The sequence below is a fragment of the Panthera tigris genome, chromosome B1, assembly GCF_018350195.1.
Source record: "Panthera tigris isolate Pti1 chromosome B1, P.tigris_Pti1_mat1.1, whole genome shotgun sequence".
NCBI lineage: Eukaryota > Metazoa > Chordata > Mammalia > Carnivora > Felidae > Panthera > Panthera tigris.
This window is the reverse complement of record NC_056663.1, coordinates 182,984,924-183,006,980: the sequence shown is the minus strand read 5'-3', so window position 1 is coordinate 183,006,980 and position 22,057 is coordinate 182,984,924. Positions and strand designations below refer to the sequence as shown.

At 38.8% G+C, this 22,057-nt stretch overlaps 1 protein-coding gene across 4 annotated transcripts in view; it reads left to right on the top strand.

Annotated features, from left to right (window-relative positions):
• The window catches only part of RBPJ (recombination signal binding protein for immunoglobulin kappa J region), a 103,864-nt gene that overhangs the window by 746 nt on the left and 81,061 nt on the right, over positions 1–22,057 (top strand). The gene's annotated exons all lie outside the window — the stretch shown is intronic.

Sequence of the window (22,057 nt, the reverse complement as noted above, 5' to 3'; positions counted from 1 at the left end):
TTCCTCCGGGCGGTCGCCGCCTCCTCGCCCGGCCGGTGCCCCCGGCCCCGGGCGCTTTGTCTTTCCCCGCTGCCCCCCGCGACTCTCTACCCCCGGCCCTTTGTTTCACCGCCTTGGGCGCTTTGTCCGACCCGTCGCGCCCCGCATCCCTTTTCCATCTCCTCATCTCAGCTGTCCTTCCTCCCGTGCCCCTTTGTTGTGCCCTTCTCTACTCGGTAGCTCCGTGACCTGCCATAGCCCAGGCACCAGATTTCTGCCTTTTAATTTTTCTTCCGTTTTCTCACTTGTTTTCCTCTCACCTTTCCGTTTGGCACTTGATCACCCCCAGAGTCTTTGTCTCCCCCATCCAGTGGCTTATTCGCTTGGCATCCCCCTTTCCCTCTCATCATCGGTTGATTTATCCACTACCCACGGAGTATGTCGGCTGAACTGTCTCAGCCTCGGGGACTCCATCTGGTGCTCCTGCGAGCAGACAGACCCTACGGTTTGTTGTTGTTTCTGTGGGTCTTAAAGATGCATGGGGATACTTAGTTTCCTCCTCGGCGCTCAGCACCCTTTTCTCTTGGGATTACGTGCACAACCCCCCCCCCCCCCCCCCCCCCCCACCTTTCTCTCGGGATTACAGTGTCTCCAGTTCTCTTCGCGGTCTCTTTGGGCCCTGGTTGTTTTGCTTGGAAACAGTAGCCCTGGAAAAAGATCTGGTCTCTTGGTTATTGCTCCCCCCGCCCCCTCCACCGCCCGCTCTTAGGCTGTTTCTGACGGCCTAGGCCAAGGGCAGCTGTCGTAGCTTTGCCTCTGGGTTACCTGAGGGTATTGTAGGACGGTTAGAAGAGGTGCGAGGTATCCTTTTCCTGCTGGTGTGTGAGACTAGTTTCAGATATCCACACGGAATATTCATTTTGTACGTGAACAGTAGTGGAGTGAATTTTGATGTTAAAGGACTTGTGAGTATTCGGATTGAAAATGTCAGCATTTTCTAGACTCTAGTTCTAGAGTTTATTTTAGCAGTAACTCCTGCCTAAGGAAAAAGGGAGGCATCCTGCTTGGGAATTTGATATAAATATTTTACTTTTTATTAATCTTTAGATAGTTTATAGTTGTATGTTTTTGCTCTGTAGATTTGTGACAACCGTTCTGTCCCATCTTTGGAGTTGAAATGAGGAACACGCTTAATTAAGAGTGCAGTTTCTGGTTGATGAATACTGCTTCTAGAATCTTCGTGGAATGCATTAATCAAATGCAATTAAAAGACATTTAAGTAATAGTCTTAGGTAAAGTCACTTCTAATGTTAAAGGAGCTTTAAATCGTTCAGAGTGCTTATTGTTATGGTAATGTAAAAACTGGGCGTTGTGTGTGGGGGTGGGGGAGAGTTGGTGTGGTGTATTTAAATAGCCTGAATATTCTGGTGCTGGGGATAAGAAGTTTTTGATTTACCAGGATTACTAGACTGAATATACTGTTCACAAGTTTTTTCCCCCTACTAGTTGATCACTATTTTTAGAAGTTGTGTTACCCACAAAATCATTTGGAGTGTCATTTCCTTTATAAACTAAAATTCCACGTAAAGTGATGCTTAGTAGAGGATGTACAAGATTTAGTGTGGGGAATGTTGGTGCAGTAGAAATCTTTTTTTTTTTTTTTTTTGAAGGCTGTGATTAGAATTAGTAGTTTGAGTTTTAATTAATGGAAAATGACGTTTCATAATTGATACGTGAGGGTTTTGTGAAACTTTGTTTTCAGTCTGGGTTCCATGAGTGGATTTTACCAGTAATCATTTGTCTCCCATACTTGTTCTTTGTGCATAACCATTCTGTTGCAGGTAAAATCTTGAGTGCGCTTTTTCTGACAGTAAGCAAAGTATAAATATGGTGTAATAATGGGAGGTATTTTGTTCTGACTTGTACGTGTAAGAATGATCACACAAACATCATAAAAACTACTTTCACAAATTGTTTTTTGTTTCTGAATTGAATAAGAGTTTTATTTTGTGATCAAATAAAATGTTGCTTTTACTAAATTATATCAAAAACAACATATTTAGAAACATACGGGATGGGTTGTGGTTGGGAAACTTTCATTCTGATTATTCACTATAAAAGCTTTAAATTTATTGTCCATTCATATTGTAAGTTGGTCTGCAGAGTGTGTTTTCAGGGAAAAAAATATAAGGTGCTCACTTTCCAGATCTATTTTAACATACGCTTCTAGGTATTAGATTTTAAGCAGTTAGGTTTGTTAAAAAGTTACCAATTGTCCAATAACAGATTTCTATCAATGTCTTTTAAAGGGGTAAGGTAAAAAATGGTTTGTGGGGGTGTGGGGGGTGGGGGGGAAGCCATTCTTGCCAGCTGTAATTTATTAAATAATCTTTGGCACTCTGGATGGATAAGGTGTTAGTGAAAAAATGGTGTGTTTGAAAGTTCTCACAAATCTTAATTCTAGTATTGGGTCATTTTAAAAATAAAATTTAAAAACCTAGGATGTGGCTTTAAAACATTTTTTGCTTCCTCCTAATACTAAATTTCATGTTATTTCAACTAGGGGCAGTATTTTCTCATGGATTGACTAAAAGTTGTTATTCTTGGCATCTGGCTTTATGATTATTTCCAAGTTACTCTACTTCCCCTGGGCCAATTTCCTAACTATGTAGTAAAATGGGAATTGTAATAACTTGCCACATCTGCACAGGATTGCTGTGCCGTAGGATTTGCAGAGAGCATCCTTGGATAAAAGGTGTAGTAAAGTCTAGGAATTGTTACCAAAATAAGCTGATGTGAAGTAGGTCATATTTTACAGGAAGTCAAGTAGGAGGTTATGAACGAAGTTCTTGGCAAGTTGCAATGGTGATAGTGGGATGAAAAAAAATGAAAATATGCATTATAGCTTGGGTAAATAAAACCAATACGTTTTTCCCCCTATAGGCTTAGACGGAGACGGCTAAGTATAACAAATTACAGGTGACGTGTGTGTTGTATAAGAAACTGAAAATCGGTCAAACTCCTAATAATATGTTGTAAAGTTGTGGGATGTTTTCCCTCTATTGATTTGTTTTCTGCATGTGGTAATATTTTTCAAGTTTTTATTTTATGCATGTGGCAATATATATTTTTTAATGGTAGCACAAAATGTTTTTACTAGACTGTAGGTCAAATTTGTTCATAGTAATGACTGATTTTTAGTATACCTTATAGTTTTCAAAGCTTTGTTATTTGCTCTAAAGAATATTTTCTAACAACCAGGACCATAAATTTCAGGGTTGGCCCTCGGTCGAGGAGAGTTTCGCATTTGGGAGATGCTCAGTAGATACTGAACACACGAAAACTGTTGCTTCTCTGTTCCAGGTAGATGATAACATGTCCCAGCTAAGTTCCCCAAGCTAGGTTTCTGGATTCCTCTCTCACACTAACTCTTCACATTTAGTCACTTACAACTGAAACTTTTCTCTCCTGAAAAATCTCTTGAATCTGTCTCCTTCACCCCTACTGCCACAATTCTTGTTCTCCTTTCTCACCTGGATTACTATAAACATTGGCAGCTTCCTTTTTGTTTGTAGACTCAACTCCTTCATCCAGGTTCCACACCGTCTAAAGAGCAAATCTGATCACTTCATTTCTTAGTTTAAAAACCTTTCAATGGCTCCCCCTAGCAGTCTTCATTAAAGAGGCAGTGGAGTAGAGAGTTGTAGTTCACATTTAGAATTTAATCTGAACTGGATTCCAATTCTGTCTCTGCCTCTTAAAACCTCTGTAACATTGTAAAGTGATCTAACTTTCCTTGCCTTTTCCGTCAATTGTAAGATAATTTTTTTTCGTTCAGTGGGACTTGAGGATTAAACGCAAGAAAACATTTAGTAGGATGTCTGGCACATAGCAGGTGCTCAAAAAATGTTAGTGTGGCATATAGGGTCCTCTAACTATTTCATTTACTTTATCTCCATCTGAACTGTTGATACTTCCCTTCATCATCAGTGCTCCAGCTGTATTTAAGAATTTGTAGTTTCCTGGATGGATTTAGCAATTTAATGTGCATGAAAAGTGCTGGTATTGGGTTATTATTCAAGACATAAATCTGAGGATGGTCTACCAGGATCTAGCAGGCTAGCTTCCTTGCCTCTTTCATGTGTTCTTAAAGGAGTCAGTATAATTCTCTTGTGTCGTGCTGAGTTGTAATTGTCACACTCAAAGGCTTATAGTTATCTGGTGACAGATACTGTGTGTGTGTGTGTGTGTGGTCATTTATAAATTCTTATACCCAAAAGAGTGGCCAGTACATGATAGGGACTCAGTAAAAAGGTTTTTTGAACAAATGACTCGTACTTTGAAACTTTGTTGCAAACTGGTTCCTGTAGGCAGAATTTGATATATACAGGGAATGTATTGATTCTGTAGGGAATTTAGTTGCTGAGGTACCCAAAGGAATTGATATTTTCAGCTACAGGCAGTCTCATAGCCTATGAGAACATTATAGTAAAATCTTAGAATCTCCTTTTGGATTATACTGTATTGTTTGTGCAAAACTGACAAGCTTAAATTTCACATTTTGTTTTTTGCATGGTTGGCGAGTGTTTCTCAAAAGGTTCTATTATTTTTTAATGTTTTAAGTCCCTAGATGCATAGGGATGTATGTTGAAACTTAAGACTCTGTGGACTGCCTTTTTGGGTGTGTGTGTGGGGGCGGGGGGAGATCCATGCCACTGAATGAAATAATAACTTGATAATCTTCAGGAAGCCTCAGGAATTGTGGACAAATTACCTATGATTTCTCCAAGCTTCATGTTCTACCTCTATATAAAAGGGAATGATAATTTTGTTGTATTTATCTGACAGGTATCGTGGCTATCAAGTAAGGTCAAATATGTGAAATTGTAAAGTTCAAATAAAAACATGTATGTTTAAGTGATTTGTAAAGAGTAAAGCACTGTATACAAATATTTTAGTTGTAACAGTTGGTTTCTTCTGGTAACCTTTCATAGGCAGGGTTCATGATGGGCTTTTTATTTTGTAACCTGTGGTTTGTGGGTCATGTTTTAGGAAGGCAGCAGTGTATTTAGTGCAGTGGACCGCAGCCCTTGAAATATGTATTTTGGCATTTTGAGCAGACATATTTGGTAAATTACTGCTTGACCATGGATGTTGCCATTAAGTCACCCCCAACTTTTGGGGTCTCCTTGTTACTGCTTTCCTCTCTGCCTGGACAGTGGTGGTAATAATGTAGGAATGTTGAATGCCCAACTGCTACCATCTTTCATACACCCTGCCCACAGTTCTGGATGCCCCTTAGGCCTGGCACAATATCGTGGTATCACTTATGCCTCATTAGGCCTTTTTCTGCTTCAGGGAATGAAATGATATCCTAGTGGTATGAAAAAGATAATGTGTTTCCTGAACATACTTCTGAGGAAAAGGAAGCATTAGAGGCATTGTGGCTTGGGTTGTATAATTGGTAGTAATTACCGATCTGCATAAATATTTGTGTAGGTTTGTTATGCTGAGACAGTGTATAATGATAAGCACGACAGTTTTTTAGTCCGATTGGTTATGTTCATGGCAGTCTTGGAAATATCTGCACTATTTTAAGTTTACAAAACAGTATAGAAACCACTGTTTCTTAGGTATCCTAAGTTGCAAAAGCCTTGAGGTGAAAATGCTGCACCTGTTGGATATGAGCTAGAATATGCTAGAAAATCAAATTGCCTCTTTTTAACTCCTCATCCATGCTTCCTTTCCTATATTTGATAGTTTTAACTTGGCCTTAGAGCTAATGTGTCTTCTGTGCATTATTAATCAGATGATAGATTTATAAATGAATAAGAGTGTATTTCTCATAAAAAGTTTATATAACCAGGAAAAACGTTGCTCACTTTATGAAATCCTGTTATTTTTTTATTAGTGTGACAAAGATTATAAGGTAACTAATACTGCAGTTATATAACATAAAGTATAGAGCTAGTGTTGTGGGGTTTTTTCTTTATTATTATGAACAATTTATTTTGGAACTAGTCTTGCTCCAGACAGAACATAGTAGCTTTAGGCTGGTTTGCATAATTGAAGGAAGGGTATTTATTCCCTCATTGGAAAACTGCAGACCCACTAAGATCTTATCTTATTTTGCTAGCATACCTTGTTTTTATTTTATTTTTTTTATGGACCTTATTTTTTAGAGCAGTTTTAGGTTCACAGCAATATTGAGGGGAAGGTACAGAGATAACCCATGTTCTCCCTGCCCCTGTACATAAATAGCCTCCTTCATTATCAACACCCCCCAGCATAGTGGTAGATTTGTTGTAATTGATAAACTTATGGGGGCACCTGGGTGGCTCCATTGGTTGAGCGTCCGACTTTGGCTCAGTTCATGGTCTCATGTTTCGGGAGTTCAAGCCCCGTGTTGGGCTCTGTGCTGACAGCTTGGAGCATGGAGCCTGCTTCAGAGTCTGTCTCCCTCTCTCTCTCTCTGCCCCTCCTCCGCTCACTCTCTGTCTCTGTTTCTTTCTCAAAAAATAAACATTAAAAAAAAACTTAACATCAACACGTTATTATCTATGTCTGTAGTTTACCTTAAACTTCTTTGGGTTTGAACAAATGTAAATGTATCTACCGGTGTGGAATCCTACAGTAGTTTCATTGCCCTAAAAATCCTCTGTGTTCTGCCTACTCATCCCCTCTCCAACCCTACCTCCTGGCAACCACTGCACTTTTTATTATCTCCACAGTTTCCAGCATACTTTTTCAATTCATTTAACTTTTGATTTGAGTCTGAGAAAATCTTTCACTCAAAAAATTATATAGTTCTGTACAAAGCTCCTGATCCGTATACCAACTGGAGGAAGTGGAAACATTGAGGTTCCCCGTCATGAAGGGGTGGGGAGGGTGATTCAGGGAAATGAGTGTAACCATGCTTTGGTGGTTCTTCAGTGTGACTGCAGAAATAATGTTTTAAACAGTTGTTGAGCACGTAATAGGTATGACTGCCATGTATTGGTCTTAAAAAGAAGTTGTCTGGTGAAGCTTATGATTTAGTGGAAAGCAAACAGAGTTATAATAAGGGAAATTATAAGTACTGTAACATGTATAATGGTGGGAACACAGAGGTGTGAATGATTATCTTAAATGGAGGAAAGTTCATAGAAAAGGTGAGAGTTGATAGGGGGGTGTTAGGAAATCAAACTGGAAGAGTGTTTGGGTCTTCTTGGAGGACCTTGAGTGCTAAGGATTTGGATATCAATCAGGGATGGGGGCAGGAAGGCTTGAACATTTTTGAAGAGGTGTGGCTGGGTGTAATCTGTAGAATAGAATGGGATGGATGGAGACCAAAAGAGAAATAGAATCAGGGTCTGATCTTGATGGTAGTAGGCTTATCAATGGGAAGAACAAAGCAGCTCTTTTTGAGACAGGATGGCATAGGAAGCTTTGGAATCCGTGCACTGTAGATCTATGGCTATGAGCATTCACTTAATCTGTCTTGCCGTTGTCTGAAAAATCGGAGAAGATAATACTTCATGGTATTGTTGTGAAGATTAAATGAGATATGGGATATAAAATGCCTAGCTCAGTTCTGGGAGTAGTAGGTGGACTCAATAAATACGTCCTTCTCTTCCCCCTCTCTGGAGAATTTAAAGGATAGGATGGGGAGTGGGCAAGGGTGGAAAGGAGAGTGGGGAGGAAAAAATGCAACGATTGAAACTTGGGTAAAGCAACTAGAAGTAGGAAAGTCTGAGTGATGTGAGCAGGTACAGGAGAATCTGTCTGGTAGTGTTTTGTTTCTTTTAGCTTTTAAACAACTGCTGAATACTTACTTTTGCGTATTTCTGTAACAATTTTGTATACTTTGGTAACATTTAACATCTTTCTGCGTTACATGAATAGATCTGTGTCGAGTATCCCTCCCTCTCTCTCTGATTTGTCAGCGAGCTCCATAAAGACAGGATCAATATTTTACTTATCTTGTATAATTATGGTACAGCTGTTATCAGCTAGAATGTTACGTGCTGGATGAATAGGACTTGAATGGATTTAATTATATATAACGCTTGCCACTAGGTGGCACTTAGTCTAAGTGATAAGGCTGACATTCAGCATAGTTGGTCTATGAAAAACCCGTGGAGAAACTTGACCTCCTGGATTATGTTCAGCTTTCTGCCATTTCTGGACCATACTTTTTGAAGTAGAATACGAAACATTAGCAAACTGAAAACCCATAGTGTTGAAAAATAGAAAAAGCATAATGCCATTTCAACATGTCCTCTAGAAAAAAGCTGAAAGGAGAGGCTCAGTGAAATGCCACAAGTGACCAAACTCTCCATCTCCAAATGTATTGACAGTGAAGCCTGATGGTTAGAGTTTAGGCTATAGTTTCTAAGGTTTAAGGAGGAGACTTTGGGAATTTGCTTCTTATTGGACTTAATGAAAGATGATGAAGTGTGGTTTGTAAGGATACTAGACTGTGATTCTGTATTCTTATTTATATTTTGGTATATTATATTCTCCCTGTAACATACCCTAGAATGTAATTATATCTTGTGTGACAAATGTTACAGATTATTAAATCCATGCCATTCAGGAAACTTCAGAGCTGGAAAAGATCTTCTAATCATATGTTCTAAAGTCACCACTCATTTAAACGTAGGCACAGATGGACTGAATAATTTCCAGTTGGCTAATGGCTGAGACACATTCAATGAATGAGCTGAGACTAGTTCTAGCATGCTTTTTGGGGAGAGACTTGTGCTGGTCTTTTACTCTCTTCAATTTATACCACTCAGCTCCGTTTTTAAAAAAATATTTTAATTTAACTTTTTAAAAAAAATTAATGTTTATTTTAGAGAGAGAGAGTGAGCGAGCGTGCAGGTGGGGGAGGGGCAGAGAGGGACCGAGACACAGAATCCCAAGCAGGCTCCAGGCTCGGAGCTGTCAGCACGGAGCCTGACACGGGGCTCAAACCCACGAGCTGTGAGATCGTGACCTGAGCCCAAGTTGGATACGCAACTGACTGAGCCACCCAGGCATCCCCATTCAGCTACCTTTTAATGTCACATGCACTTTGCTTTCTTTTTCTTTCTGTGAGTGCGGTCTTCGACCAAGAATACAAATCTCTCATCTCCGAGCCTGGTTGGAGTGATACTGCCAGTGTTGCTTAATAAACGGTCAGCTCTGGGGCACCTGGGTGGCTCTGACTCTGACTTAGATCATGATCCCGCAGTTCGTGAGTTTGAACCCCACATGGGACACTGTGATGTCAGCTCAGACAGAGTCTGCTTCAGATCTTCTGTCCTCCTCTCTCTGCTCCTCCCCTGCTTGCACTCTCTCAAAAATAAACAAAACAAAATAAACGGTCAGCTCTGAGCCTGCCGGTCAGCTCTGAGCCTGCCGTTCTTACCTCCTGCTGTCTTCCTTCTTGATGCTGCTTGTGTTCTTTATCTTGTATTTCTGACTGACCAGGGTGGCCTCTTTTAGAACACATTTCTTCTCAATGCACACTTCTCACCCAGTGTGCTTTAGCCATCCTTCCTCAAGAACTGTCTTGGTTCAGTTACCCCTGGCTCAGCCCAGCCTCTCTGCCTCTTGCCTCTCTAGCATCTTAGTTCTGCCACTTGCACTAAATTGCAGCTGGTTGTTTCCAAAGCCGCTGTTAGAGAAAATGGAAGGACAGAAGAGGAGATTGAGAAAAAGAAGATGGTCATATAGGGAAGGAGGCCACAACTTGAAATTTTATAGTGAAAGATAGGCTCATTTGTGAGCCTAATGATTTTCATACAGTGAGTTTTCTAGTGTGTATTTCAAGGCAGTATCATTCTCTTGACTGTGGAATTCACTAATTGTGTTGTATCTGTCATCTGTGCTTATTCAAATGTCAAGGAAGTGAATTAAATCCATTTCAGCATTCCAGAGGTAGTAGTGATAGTTTTAGTAATTTACTTACAGCTTATAATGAGTGCCATTATTTGATTAAATGGATCGCACTGCATTAGTGGGAGTTGCCAGTTCACTATTATAATGTTTAAAAAACAAACTTGGTAGCTGTAGCTTTCAAAGATTCTTAACTAATTATTGATAAACAAGCCATTTTTCATCCTGGCCTTCCCCCCGCCCCCCCCCCCCCATATAGGGGAGATACTTTTCCATATAGGATTTTACCTAGACGATACATATCACTGACATAAGCCTAGTTTCCAGGGTGCAATTCCTGAAAGTTGTCAGTTGGTCGATTAAATATCTTAAATTACATTAGGATTTAAATTAACATGGAGGCTTAGATGTGCAGTTGATTTATTTTTTCATCTCATTTTAGCTTGTTTTTCTAATTATTTCAAGGAAGTGACTGTGTTGTGGAAGTTTTTCTTAAGGGTTAATTAGTGTCATCTGTAAACAGTTACCTTGATTATTTTTTGTGTTGGAAAAATCACTCATATAAGAAATTCAAAAGTTATTTAAATATGTCATGGAAAGTCAGCCATGGTAGTCTTCCACCAGGAAATTAACTACTGTGAACAACTGGGAGTATAGTTTTCAACTTTTTCTTTTATTTAAAAAAAAAAAATTTTTTTTTTAAAGTTTATTTATTTTTGAGACAGAGAGAGACAGAGCATGAACGGGGGAGGGTCAGAGAGAGAGGGAGACACAGAATCTGAAGCAGGCTCCAGGCTCTGAGCGGTCAGCACAAAGCCTGACGCGGGGCTCGAACTCATGGACCGCGAGATCATGACCTGAGCCGAAGTCGGACGCTTAGCCGACTGAGCCACCCAGGCGCCCCGCAACTTTTTCTTTTAAAGTGGAAATGCTGACATTCTGTTTATTACGTGTCAATAGTTTAGCAAACATTAAGAAGTTTTAGGGAGTTGACATTTTGTTGAGTATCTGCTGAGTCCTCAACTACGTTGTGAGGGAGATGGTATCTCCATTTTATAGATAAGTCTGAGGGTCAGGAATTTAGTAATTTAATTCAAGTTCACACAGCTTTACTTCTGCCTCTGCCATTTACTATCCTCTGTATTGGTAGAGCTTTTGTTTCTCTACCTAAATGGTAATCACCTGAGAGCTTCAAGCCCCTTGGAAGCTGCAAGCAAGCAATCCCAGAGAGAAGTCTAACAAAGGCTTTAAGGAAAAGGGGATTATATTAGATTATTACTTCAAATAAAGTATTAGATTACTCTCTGTTAGAGATTAAAAATAAATCTGTGTTCTAGAAATTAGATTTGACTAAATCTAGATTTAGTCAAAGTTAGATTTGACTATAACTGTATTCTTATGGGAATGTGTCTTTTTCTTATTTTGTGTAACAAGTTTTTATTTTTTAGATGATACTTTCAACTTTATATAAAGTATTTTGTCACAGATTTCCATTTGTCATTCAATTTTACTTACTTAATTGTCTTAAATGGTTTAAAAGTTTTTACGTAATCCAGTTTGTAGTTTGTCCTTTTGCTTTGTGTTTTGCTTGTCTTCCTCACCCCTAAGATTATGAAGGCATTCTTATGTTTTTCTTATAAATGTCCTTTTACAATTTAAGAAATGATTTATCCCTTTAACCTTTCTGGGACGTTTTTGTTTGGTTGTTTGGTTGGTTGGTTTTTTTTGCTGTGTTATGTGATGTAGAGGCTGACCTTATTTTTTCCAAATGTATAACCAAATGTACAGCCTTGTTTTCATATACTCATTTTTTTCTGTCTTCTGTTTTAAAGGGTTGTGGCTCTTAAAATGAGGTCTTTGGACCAGCAGCAATGGGATAATCTGGGAACTTGTAAGAAATGCACATTCTTTCACACTCTACCCCAGACCTCCTATGTCTGAAGCTCTGGAGGTGAGGAGTCCAGCAGTCTGTTTCCCTCCAGGTGGTTCTGGTGCCAGTTGGAGTTTGTAAAACACCGTGAGAACTCTTTAAAGAAGGGCAGGCCCTCTGTTTGTGCGCAAGATCCCATCTCTTCTCAGCTACTCTAGAACATTTGGACAGCCAGCTAGTCTCCCCTGTCTCTGGTCTGTTTTTACCTTTCTGCTGAAGCATGCTTGACAGTATACAAACATGCTGTTATTTCTCTGGACTCTGCTTTAGTCCTCGATTTCTCTTCTGCCCTTTGCAGCAAACTTCCTGTGGAGAGTTCTTCTATCTCCAGTTACTCTTCATTCTCCCTAAAGCGACTTCAGCCAGGCTTTTATCTCCACCACTCCAGCAAACCTGCTCCTCTCCAGTTACCAGTTACCAGTTACCCTGCAGGTTATTGTAGTGGTCAGTTTTTTCAGATGTTATCTGAGTTGATGAACATTTGATATCTTTGATCACTCCTTTCTTGCTCAAACATTTTTTATTTCATTTGGCTTGTAGGATACCACACTCTTGGTTTTCCACCTTGCTGTCACCTTTTTCTTGGTCTCTAGTACGTTCTCATTTTACCACATTTATCCTGCTTTTTATCCCACACTCTGTACTCCTTCCTGTTTTATTTTTCTCACTCGCATATATCAATTTCTAACTATTTATTATTTGCCTTTTGATTTTGTGTTTCTCTGCCCTACTAAAATAGAGTGCTTGGTACATAGAAGGTACTCAGTGAGTATTTGTTGAATGAACGAACCGATGAAGTGTTCTAGCAACATCACTTTTTGAATGCTCTGTCGTTTTCTCACTGATTTAAAACCCTACTTCTACTACCGTATGTTATCAAGGTTTTTAAAAAATATATATGTATTTTGAGGGAGAGAACACGCAAGCAGGGTAGGGGGAGAGAAAGAGAGAGGGAGAATTCAAGCAGGTTCTACTCCCAGTGCAGAACCTGATGCGGGGCTTGATCTCACTCCTGTGAGATCATGACCTGAGCCCAAATCAAGAGTTGGATGCTTAACCAACTGAACCACCCAGGCATCCCTAAGGGGCTTCCTGGTATTAATACAGATTCATCTAATGTGTTTTAAATGTAATCTGTTATCTGAATGTGATGCTCAGTAGCCTTGAGATCTGTTGTTAAATTTAGCTCTTGCCATTGTCTGGTGTGGAAAGTAGCAGTCGTGTTTGATACAGATTTAACCCAGGTTTACCTGCTGGTTGGTGGAAGAGTTGAAATTCAGACTCCTGTCGCTAAGGATTGTGGAATCTAGTATGTGATGATGCTACTGGGCAGTCTTCCTCTCCACACCCTCCTCCTCAAATTTGAGATTAATAACCTTTAGTCCTCCATCTACAGGATTGGGTGGCTCACTGAATAGAAGAGCCCCTTCCCTAACTCCAGCCAGAGTGAAGATCTGAGGCAGGAGGATGAAGTTCAACAGGAATTTGGTTTATGTGGGATTTTGGTCTCTGCATTTCAGCGTATGATTTTGGAAGAAAGGTTGTGGAAAGAACACAGGCTGAAGGTCATGAAACACATTCTTTTCACTACTACTAACTAATTTGATGCTCTGCTTCCCCTTTTGTTTGTGTGTGTGAATAATACCTGTGATTTAGGCTGTAAGTTAAACAGGATATTATACGTGTCAGAGAACTTAGAAAATAATTCTTATACTGTGTAAACGAAAGGTAGTACTATTAAGAATGACTTGAGTCACGTGTTTTTGGTGCTCTAGATACGTTTGCTTTTTTTTGTATTACACTGGAGTACTTTTGATTTTGTTTTATGTCAAACTGTTTTATAAATGTAATTTTAAAGTTTTTGCTGCAAATGTTGTTTTTCTAAGACAGCAGCTGTGGATGTGGCTTAAAAACTGATGAGCATCTACAATGATGAGCCTTTATGGAGCAATGAAAGGCTGCTCACAAATTGTAGCCACAGTTGAAATGAATTCTGTGTTTGTTATTTGTGAATCCCTAAGGGTAAATGTGTTTTGAGGGGGGTGAGTTAGGATAGTACAGACTGAGAAAGTGTTTCTGTTCTGGTAATCTTTGGAGTCATTTCTGCTACTGCTCTGTCCTGTGGCTGAAGGAATTTGGAATATTTTGCTTGACCTCTTTGATGATTCTTTCTCTATATGTATTATTTGGATATATGTAAAGGTAAATTGTAATACTACGATGTTCTGTGGACCTAGTTTCTGTCATCGAATATTTTTACTCTCAGCAACTACTGTGTATAATAGCTCTTGTGAATGATACTTAACCTGTGTCTGCTGTCTAAAACTATTAAGTGTTGGGCTGTTTGGACCTAAATATTTTCTATTCGGTATGATTAGCTCATGCATATCAATAGTTTTAGGTACAGCGCATTTATTCATTTTTATTTCAAAAGCATATGGTTTTAACATGTTATTGAACAGGTTCAAATAGTTAACTCTAAGTTACTAAAAGTAGTTTTACTCCAAGATACGAAATACCACATCTAGAGCTGAGCTACAAGGAATATTGAGGAGCTGTGGTTTTTTTCTATCAAAATATCTAGGAGATATATTTCTCAAAAGAATTCTAGAAAATGTCTTTTTTAAAAAAAAGGAAGGGTGGAAAAGTGATAGTTGGAACAAATGAGGATCCATGGCCAAAAAAAACCCCACCACTGTGTATGTGGAATTATGACCAGTATTTCTGAATGTCTTAGAATATAGAATTGCAAATGTCTGTATTTATGTATTTAAATCATCATAATAGATTCACTTTACTTTTTTTTTTTCCAAATGTTTACTTATTTTTGAGAGAGAGAGAAAGAGAACACCAGTGAGGGAGGGGGAGAGAGAGGGAGAGACAGAATCTGAAGCAGGCTCTCCACGTCTGCGTGGAGCCCGATGCGGGGCTCCAACCCACGAACTGTGAGAACGTGCTCTGCACTGAAGATGGACGCTTAACTGACTGAGCCACCAGGCGCCCCAGATTAACTTTGCTTTTGTAGACAGTACTTAACATGCTTCTTGATCATAAATTGTTGAGTATTGAGGATATAAAAAAATAAGTTGTTAAAATTGACTTTTTTTTTTTTTGTTAAATTTAGTCTCATTCCTCCTAGTAGTAAATTTTAAACTTTGACAGTAGTCTCTTTATTGTATGGGACATGTTTTCAAGAGGATTTTATGCCCATTGAAAAATAACAATTTTTGTGAATTGTACTTACTGTCTATAGTCACTTGTAGCTATAAAAGCATTTTCGGTGAGTTACCTCTGATTCATAACCAAGTTTTAGCAGAGCAGATGTAGACTACCAATGGAATAATTAGCCAAAACATATTAGGGGGTTAGAGAGCCCTCTGTGTAACATTTAATTTCTTGGCCAGTTTTATATGAATAATTAGTTTTAAGGCAGTTAAAATGTCTTCTCTTGGGATTTCACAGTTGTCACTGATAGCTGTAATCACTAGGGAAGTAGAAATATTCTTTCCATCGAACAGATGGCTTTCCTAGCTCTAGTCCCTAGCAGTGCCTATTGAGGTTGATGTTTATGTTGGATGATTTCCTAATCACACCTTTTGAAAGATCACACCTGGTAAGAGAATATGATGTAGATGATAAAATGACTTCGTGAATTTGAGAACTTGTAAAAGTTGGAAGTGTATATAGTTCCCACGCTCCTGGGGAAGGTAATCTGTTTGTGTTAGAGCAATCGGCAGTGGCTAGTAATGCCTCAGCTGTCCTGTCAGGGATTCCTTAGCTACCTCTTTCACTTTTTGACTTTCATTAGCTCTGACATTAGTGTGCTGTTTTCATTTCTGTCTGGTCAGATGATCAGCCCATCCAGTGCTTTGAGGCATTGGTAGTTTCTGTTAGGATTAAGGATAGGTTTCCGTTGTGTATGAGGAAGATTTCCAGAGGATACAATGATGCAGGGGCTTACAATTACAAGATCACATCTTTTTTCAGCTCTAATGTGAAGCTTTTGTGGACATTTTGTTACTAATGGGATTATCTTATCCCTTTTTAACACGTCTGTTTTCTTTCTGTTTGGAAATTTAAAAACTCTTGCACACGTGTATTGGAGATTTGCATGTATGCTTATGCTCCTGAAATTTCAAAACCATAGTCAACTATTAAGATTCTAAGAACTTTGCATTTGTAGGCTATATTTACCCAATAGCAATAAATGTTTGTTTGTTTGCTTTGAAGTCATTTCTTAATGGCATCTGAAAGCCACTGACATTTTGGAGATTGGTGAAGACACGTTGCCTTTTGGAAAGATGGGGCTGGGCTTTCCATCTTTAGTGTAACTGGTTGGGGCAAGTAAGAGTAGATACAGTTATGGTAGATCTCAACTTTGGAGCTATCAAAAATTTGTCAAGGCAAAAAATTCCGGTGCTTTATACTTGTCAGAGGCAGGGTAGTGGTGCCATTTGTTAGATGGGATGGCACAGAGATAAATGGCACAGTAGAGGAGTTGAGTTAGTGTTGAGGGGGAGAAGTTTCTGGTTTTGAGTGTGTTTAGTTTGAGGCCCTTGTAGGAGAGCCAGATGAGGACATCTGGTGGCCAGGTATGTATATGTGTTATGTCTGTGGTTCCTGGAGCTCAGGAGAGAGGGCCAGGTTGGAGATACACACCTGAAGGCTGTTAGATGGTAATTATAACCTTGGGCGTGGGCACAATGTTCCTTGGGAGTTGGCGTTAAGCAGGGATGAACTGCTGGTGAGCACCAACATTTAAGGAATCAGTAGAGATGTAGAAACCAGTGAAAGGAAACTAATGCAAAAGAGACAGAAACCTGGGCAGTGTAATGTCACAAAAATGAAAAGAGTACTTTCAGAAGGAGGGAAACTAGTCACTTGTGTCAAATTGGAAAGAGGGCAAATGCTGTAAATCCAAGTGTTCACCAGATGGAAGACTTCAAAGACCTTGACCAGAACAGTTTCAGTGCAGTGGGGTCTGTACTGGGGATTGTCGTGGGTGAGGGCACGGAGACAACTCTTTCAGGAGTGACGGCTGTGAACTTGGTGTGAGGGACGCTGTGCTGTGTGTGTTGTGATGGAGCTTTTGAAAGTGAAGTAGGCTGGACTTGTTTAGTTGCCGATTGGAAGGAACACAGAGAGGGAAGAGGATGAAACTTAGATTGAAAACTCTGTTGGTGCTTTTTACAAAGGGTTTTTGTTGGGGAGGCGGCCGCACATTCAGTAATGCTGTGACTGTGAGGAAGTTCACGAATTTCTGTTAACTTCTCAGTCTTTTCGCGTGCACTGTCTCGAGTTAAGATTGAGATTCTTTTTTTTCCTCCTGAAGGGGTGGCGCTTATGCTTGGTTCTTTAATATTTTTTGCTTGGTGTCTCTCTGATTATGTGAAGTGGTGGTTTTCATTTCCTGTGAAGCCAAAGAAGGTTGCATGTCTTTGGGATCTTGATCCGCACACACTGCAAAAGCTGTGCGACACGTGCAGCAGTTCGTTTTGTACTGTGCACTGTGCCATAGTTTCTAGACTTCTTTTTTTTTTTTTTTTTTTAATTTTTTTTTTTTTAACGTTTATTTATTTTTGAGACAGAGAGAGACAGAGCACGAACGGGGGAGGGTCAGAGAGAGAGGGAGACACAGAATCTGAAACAGGCTCCAGGCTCTGAGCAGTCAGCACAGAGCCCGACGCGGGGCTTGAACTCACATACCGCGAGATCATGACCTGAGCCGAAGTCGGACGCTTAACCGACTGAGCCACCCAGGCGCCCCAGTTTCTAGACTTCTGATCGCTCACCTGTATCCATAGAAAGGTAACATGTACCACAGTGTATGTGATGATGTATTCAATTACGCTGAACTGTTGTACTTTAATAATAAACACAGCAAAATATGTACGGAAATTTGAAATGTTGAAAAATACTGTGATAAAAATGAAGTAAAGTTTTAAAGAATGGAAAAAAACTTTTTTTTTTTAATCTTTGCACATGTTTTTTAGTGGTGGCATTGTATTTAAAGACCACTTTGCTATTTTTTAAATTGTGGTAAAGTGTACATAATATATACTTCATTAATTTTTTAAAATCTTGGTTAATTTTTTGTGATAGGGTCATTCAAAGGACTAGATTCAAGTTCATTTTATTTCTATACACATCAAGTGATTTTTCTTAGCTTAAAAGCCATTGTTTACCTTAAGTGATTTTAATTTTACAAAAATAACTTGTAGATAGCATACTACAGGAAGCTGCCTGTCTTCACAAGAAAACTAATCAATTTCAGTACATTTTTGTATAAGAAAAATGAGTAACTGTCTTGTTTCACAGCCCTTTGAAGTGCTTTGCCACTAGTTACAGAGCAAAGCAAACCTCTGTGTGGTAGGAGAGATTTTCCTGGTTACTTCTTATCTCATGAAGATACAATGTTTTACAAAACTAGCCACATCCATGGCATCTGGTAGTACTTTGTGCCTTTCTGTCATCCTGTTGTCACTTGCTAATGAAAGATAAAATGAAAGTTCTTGTGTGATGGGATTTCAGTATGCTTTTTACAGGAATTTGCTTTTATTTTGGTTAAAGCAGCCATGCTCACAGCAGATAATGCTCTCACTGGTTTTCTGTAAAATGCTTTTTATTAAAGTCAAAACAGCTCCCTCCTGAAGATACCTTGTCTTTTTGTTCATTGCTCTATCACTTGCACCTGGAAGAGTGCTTGTTATGTAAAAGACACTCAGTAAATATTTAACTGTATAATGAATTTGCAATTGAGAATATTTTCATAGATATTTTCTTAGAAAATTTTGCATTTCATTAAAAAGTCAGAAAAGACTATAAGGCATATTAAAAAACCATCTATACTACCAACTATATGGCAAATTTCTTATACTATGTAATTAAAAAAATTTTTTTTAATATTATTGAGAGAGCATATGAGTGGGGAAGGGGCAGAAAGGGGGGCAGAAAGAGGATCCGAAGTGGGTTCTATGCTGACAGCAGCCCAATGCTATCCAGGTGCCCTGAGCTTGTGACTCTTGATCTTGGGGGTCCTGAGTTCAAGTTTACTTAAAAAAAAAAAAAAAAAAGTCATACTAAAAGGTAGTTTTAGTGAAAGAGACAGTGTGGCTTCTGGATTTGCATGATGACAGATTAAAAGATGTCAGGCTAACTCTTGGTAAGAAACGTGTTTTACTCTAAATTGATAGTTAAGGAAGATGAACAAATTTATTTGCCTGAGCAAAATGTAATTGTAAAGGAGAGGAACTTTACAGGAGTTAACATGTTTTATACATTAATTTGGGTTACCTAAATAATTACTTGAAAATTTTTGCTTTATTATATTAAGGTGCAAAACGTTTCTCCTAATGCTGTTGATTTAACAATAAATATAGCACCATTATACAGATTATTATATAATCTCTGACCTAGGAAAAACGTAAATACTAAGACTATTCAGACAGAAGTAGGGAAATAGGACAGTGTGAAGGCCTAATGTTAAGATCAGTGGGAAAAAGACATAAATATTTGACTGCTGGGATATTGTGATTTATGAGAAATATATATTTGGTTATTCAGATGACCACACTGCCTTTTTTCATATAGGTCTTCATCCACAGGGCATGGTTCACAGTTGCTAAACCCTTGGGATTTCCTAAGAGATGGGAGTGATAAGGGTTTCTCTTCTTACGTTAATGAGATGACTTTTGGAAGGCCCCTTAAGTTGGGGGCTGGTTGCCGGAGGGAACCAACCTTGTGATTAGAGGGATGGAACTTTCGTTCCCCGCCCCTCCCCACCACCTCTGGAGGTTGAACCAATTACCAAAGCCCAATGATTTAATAAATCATGACTTTGTAATAAAGCCTCCACTAAAACCCAAAAGGACAGGGTTCAGAGAACTTCCAGGTTGGCGAACACTTGGAGTTTACTTGGGAGAGTCGTGTATGCCTGGAAAGGGCATGGAAGTTCTGTGCCCATCTTCGTACCTTGCCCTGTGCATCTCTTCCATTGGGCAGTTCCTTAGTTATATCCTTTTATACTAAACTGGAAGGCAGTTCCTTAGTTATATGCTTTTATACTAAACTGGAAATCTAGTGAGTGAAATGTTTCCCTCAGTTCTGTGAGCAGAGCTTGCAAATTAATCAAACCCAAGAAGCTCCTTGGAACCTCCAGTCTATAGCTGGTCTGTCAGAAGCACAGGTAATAAACTGGGCTTGCAACTAGCATCAGAAGTGGGGGTGGGGGCAGTCTTTGGGACTGAACTCTTCACCTGGGGAATCTGTCTCCAGGTAGTGTCAGAATTGAGCTGAATTGTAGGACATCCTGCTGGTATCCAGAGAATTGTTTGTTGGTGTGGGAAATACCCTCCCCATGTTGGAATTGGTACCAGAACCCATTTAACCACATACTTAGGTCTCCAGGCATCGCTTAAACTTTTTTTTTGAGAATGCTCTGTGACATAAAGAATTGATTCAAGGCAACTATGTCTGTCAGAGTAACTTCTTTATATGGCCTGTTTTCTGTACAAACTTTTATCTTTTTCTATGAGCTTTCTGTTTTGATGGTATGTTTATATATTTGGAATTATGTATATGCTAGATGGAACCTGCTGCCTTAGTTTATACAGTCGGTTGCTCAGTAGGAAAGCTATAGTAGCAGCTTCTCCAGTTAAGAAGGGAAGTATGCCAAGAGCTGCCTTGGTGTATGTGTGTTTGTGTTTGTTGGGTGTCTACTTTGGGATCACAAAGAGTTGATATTGTTTATGATAGCGATACTGTTTATCTTTGATTAAAGATCAATAAAAAGTCATTTAAATTGTTTTTAATTCAAAGTAGCATTAATCTCTACTGCATTTTTGTCCTAATGGTAGCAGTTTTAACACATCCATTGTTTTGTCTGTAGGATTGGAGTTGACCTCACAGCTTTTAAAAACCAAAACCAAACAAAAAACTCTCCGCGGCATTTTAGTAAGTCCATATAGGAGAAGGTTCATAGGAATTGTTTTGTCTAACACAGGAGTTTCTGCCACGATGCCATATATATCTTGACAAACCTTGGACTGCAAAATCGTGCCGTGAAAGTAATAAAGCTTATTGGGGCAAAACGGATGGATGGGGCAGACTACTGAAAATCCATGGAACTCTGCTCTTGAATACTAAGAACAGTAGCAATTCTAATAAAAAACAAAAAACAAAAGACCACACTTTTTGTACCTTGTATTACCATCAGTCTTCGGAGTCTTATACCTTGAGCTATAGCCTCCTCCCTGTTGTAGGAGTTGTAAGTTCTAGAAGGGCATTGCTTCCAAGAGACCATTCATTAAAATTAAAAATTGAATCCGAGGTGTGTAGCCTTCTTCATCAATCCATTGTTTGAATACAGGTGGAATTTTTTTGCAGTTTCTTCATCTTCACAGGCAGCTTTGTTTTGCCAAATAGGTTAATTTAGCCAAAAGAGTAACAATTCCTGAAGCCACTAGATCAACCTCTATTTACAAGGAAGAAAAGTACTTTTGTAGATTTTTCAGGGTTTTTTTCCTTAAAATACTCATCTTTTGCTAAGGTTTTCTCTCTAATTGTGAAAAAGCTTGTTCCAGTTGCCTTAAAACATTAATATGCTGGGAAAAATCATGTTAATGTCAATATGACTTCCTTTTATACTAGCTTTATTTCCCTGTTTCTAGTCTCCTGAGAAGTAATTCACAGCAAAGGGAGATACATTGTAGCAGAACAGAGTTTATTTTTGTTTTGATTGGATTTATAAAATTGCATATGGTGAGTGGCAGGTGAGTATTAGTTTTGGAATCAGACCAGACTTTGAATTCTGGCTCTGCCATTGAAATGTCACTTTCTGCAAGTTACTTGACTTCTTTAAGCCTCAATTTCTGTATTTATAAAATGGAATTATTATACTACCCACAGAGTTGGTAGTAAGTAAATGAGATAATACTAGACAATCTTTTTTACACACCAAGTTTACTAATAAATGTTAGCTGTTATAATTCAGAATATTCTTCAGAGCATGACCTAACGTACCACTACCAAGGAATATTTTCAGCAAGTTTTAACATTTCCAATAATTTTTACATCTTGATCAGTTTTATTTAATATAAAATAAGAGAAGACAGGATTGTGTTTTTATCATCAAATGTAGGTCACAAGGAAAGGATATATATAAAATGTAGTAAATGAGATTTGTATTTTCATTTTTTGGCAAAGATTTGTATAGTAAACTGATAAAATAATCAGAATATGCAGAAGCTGTGACTATATTTAGGCTCTTATGACGTGAAGGGGCTA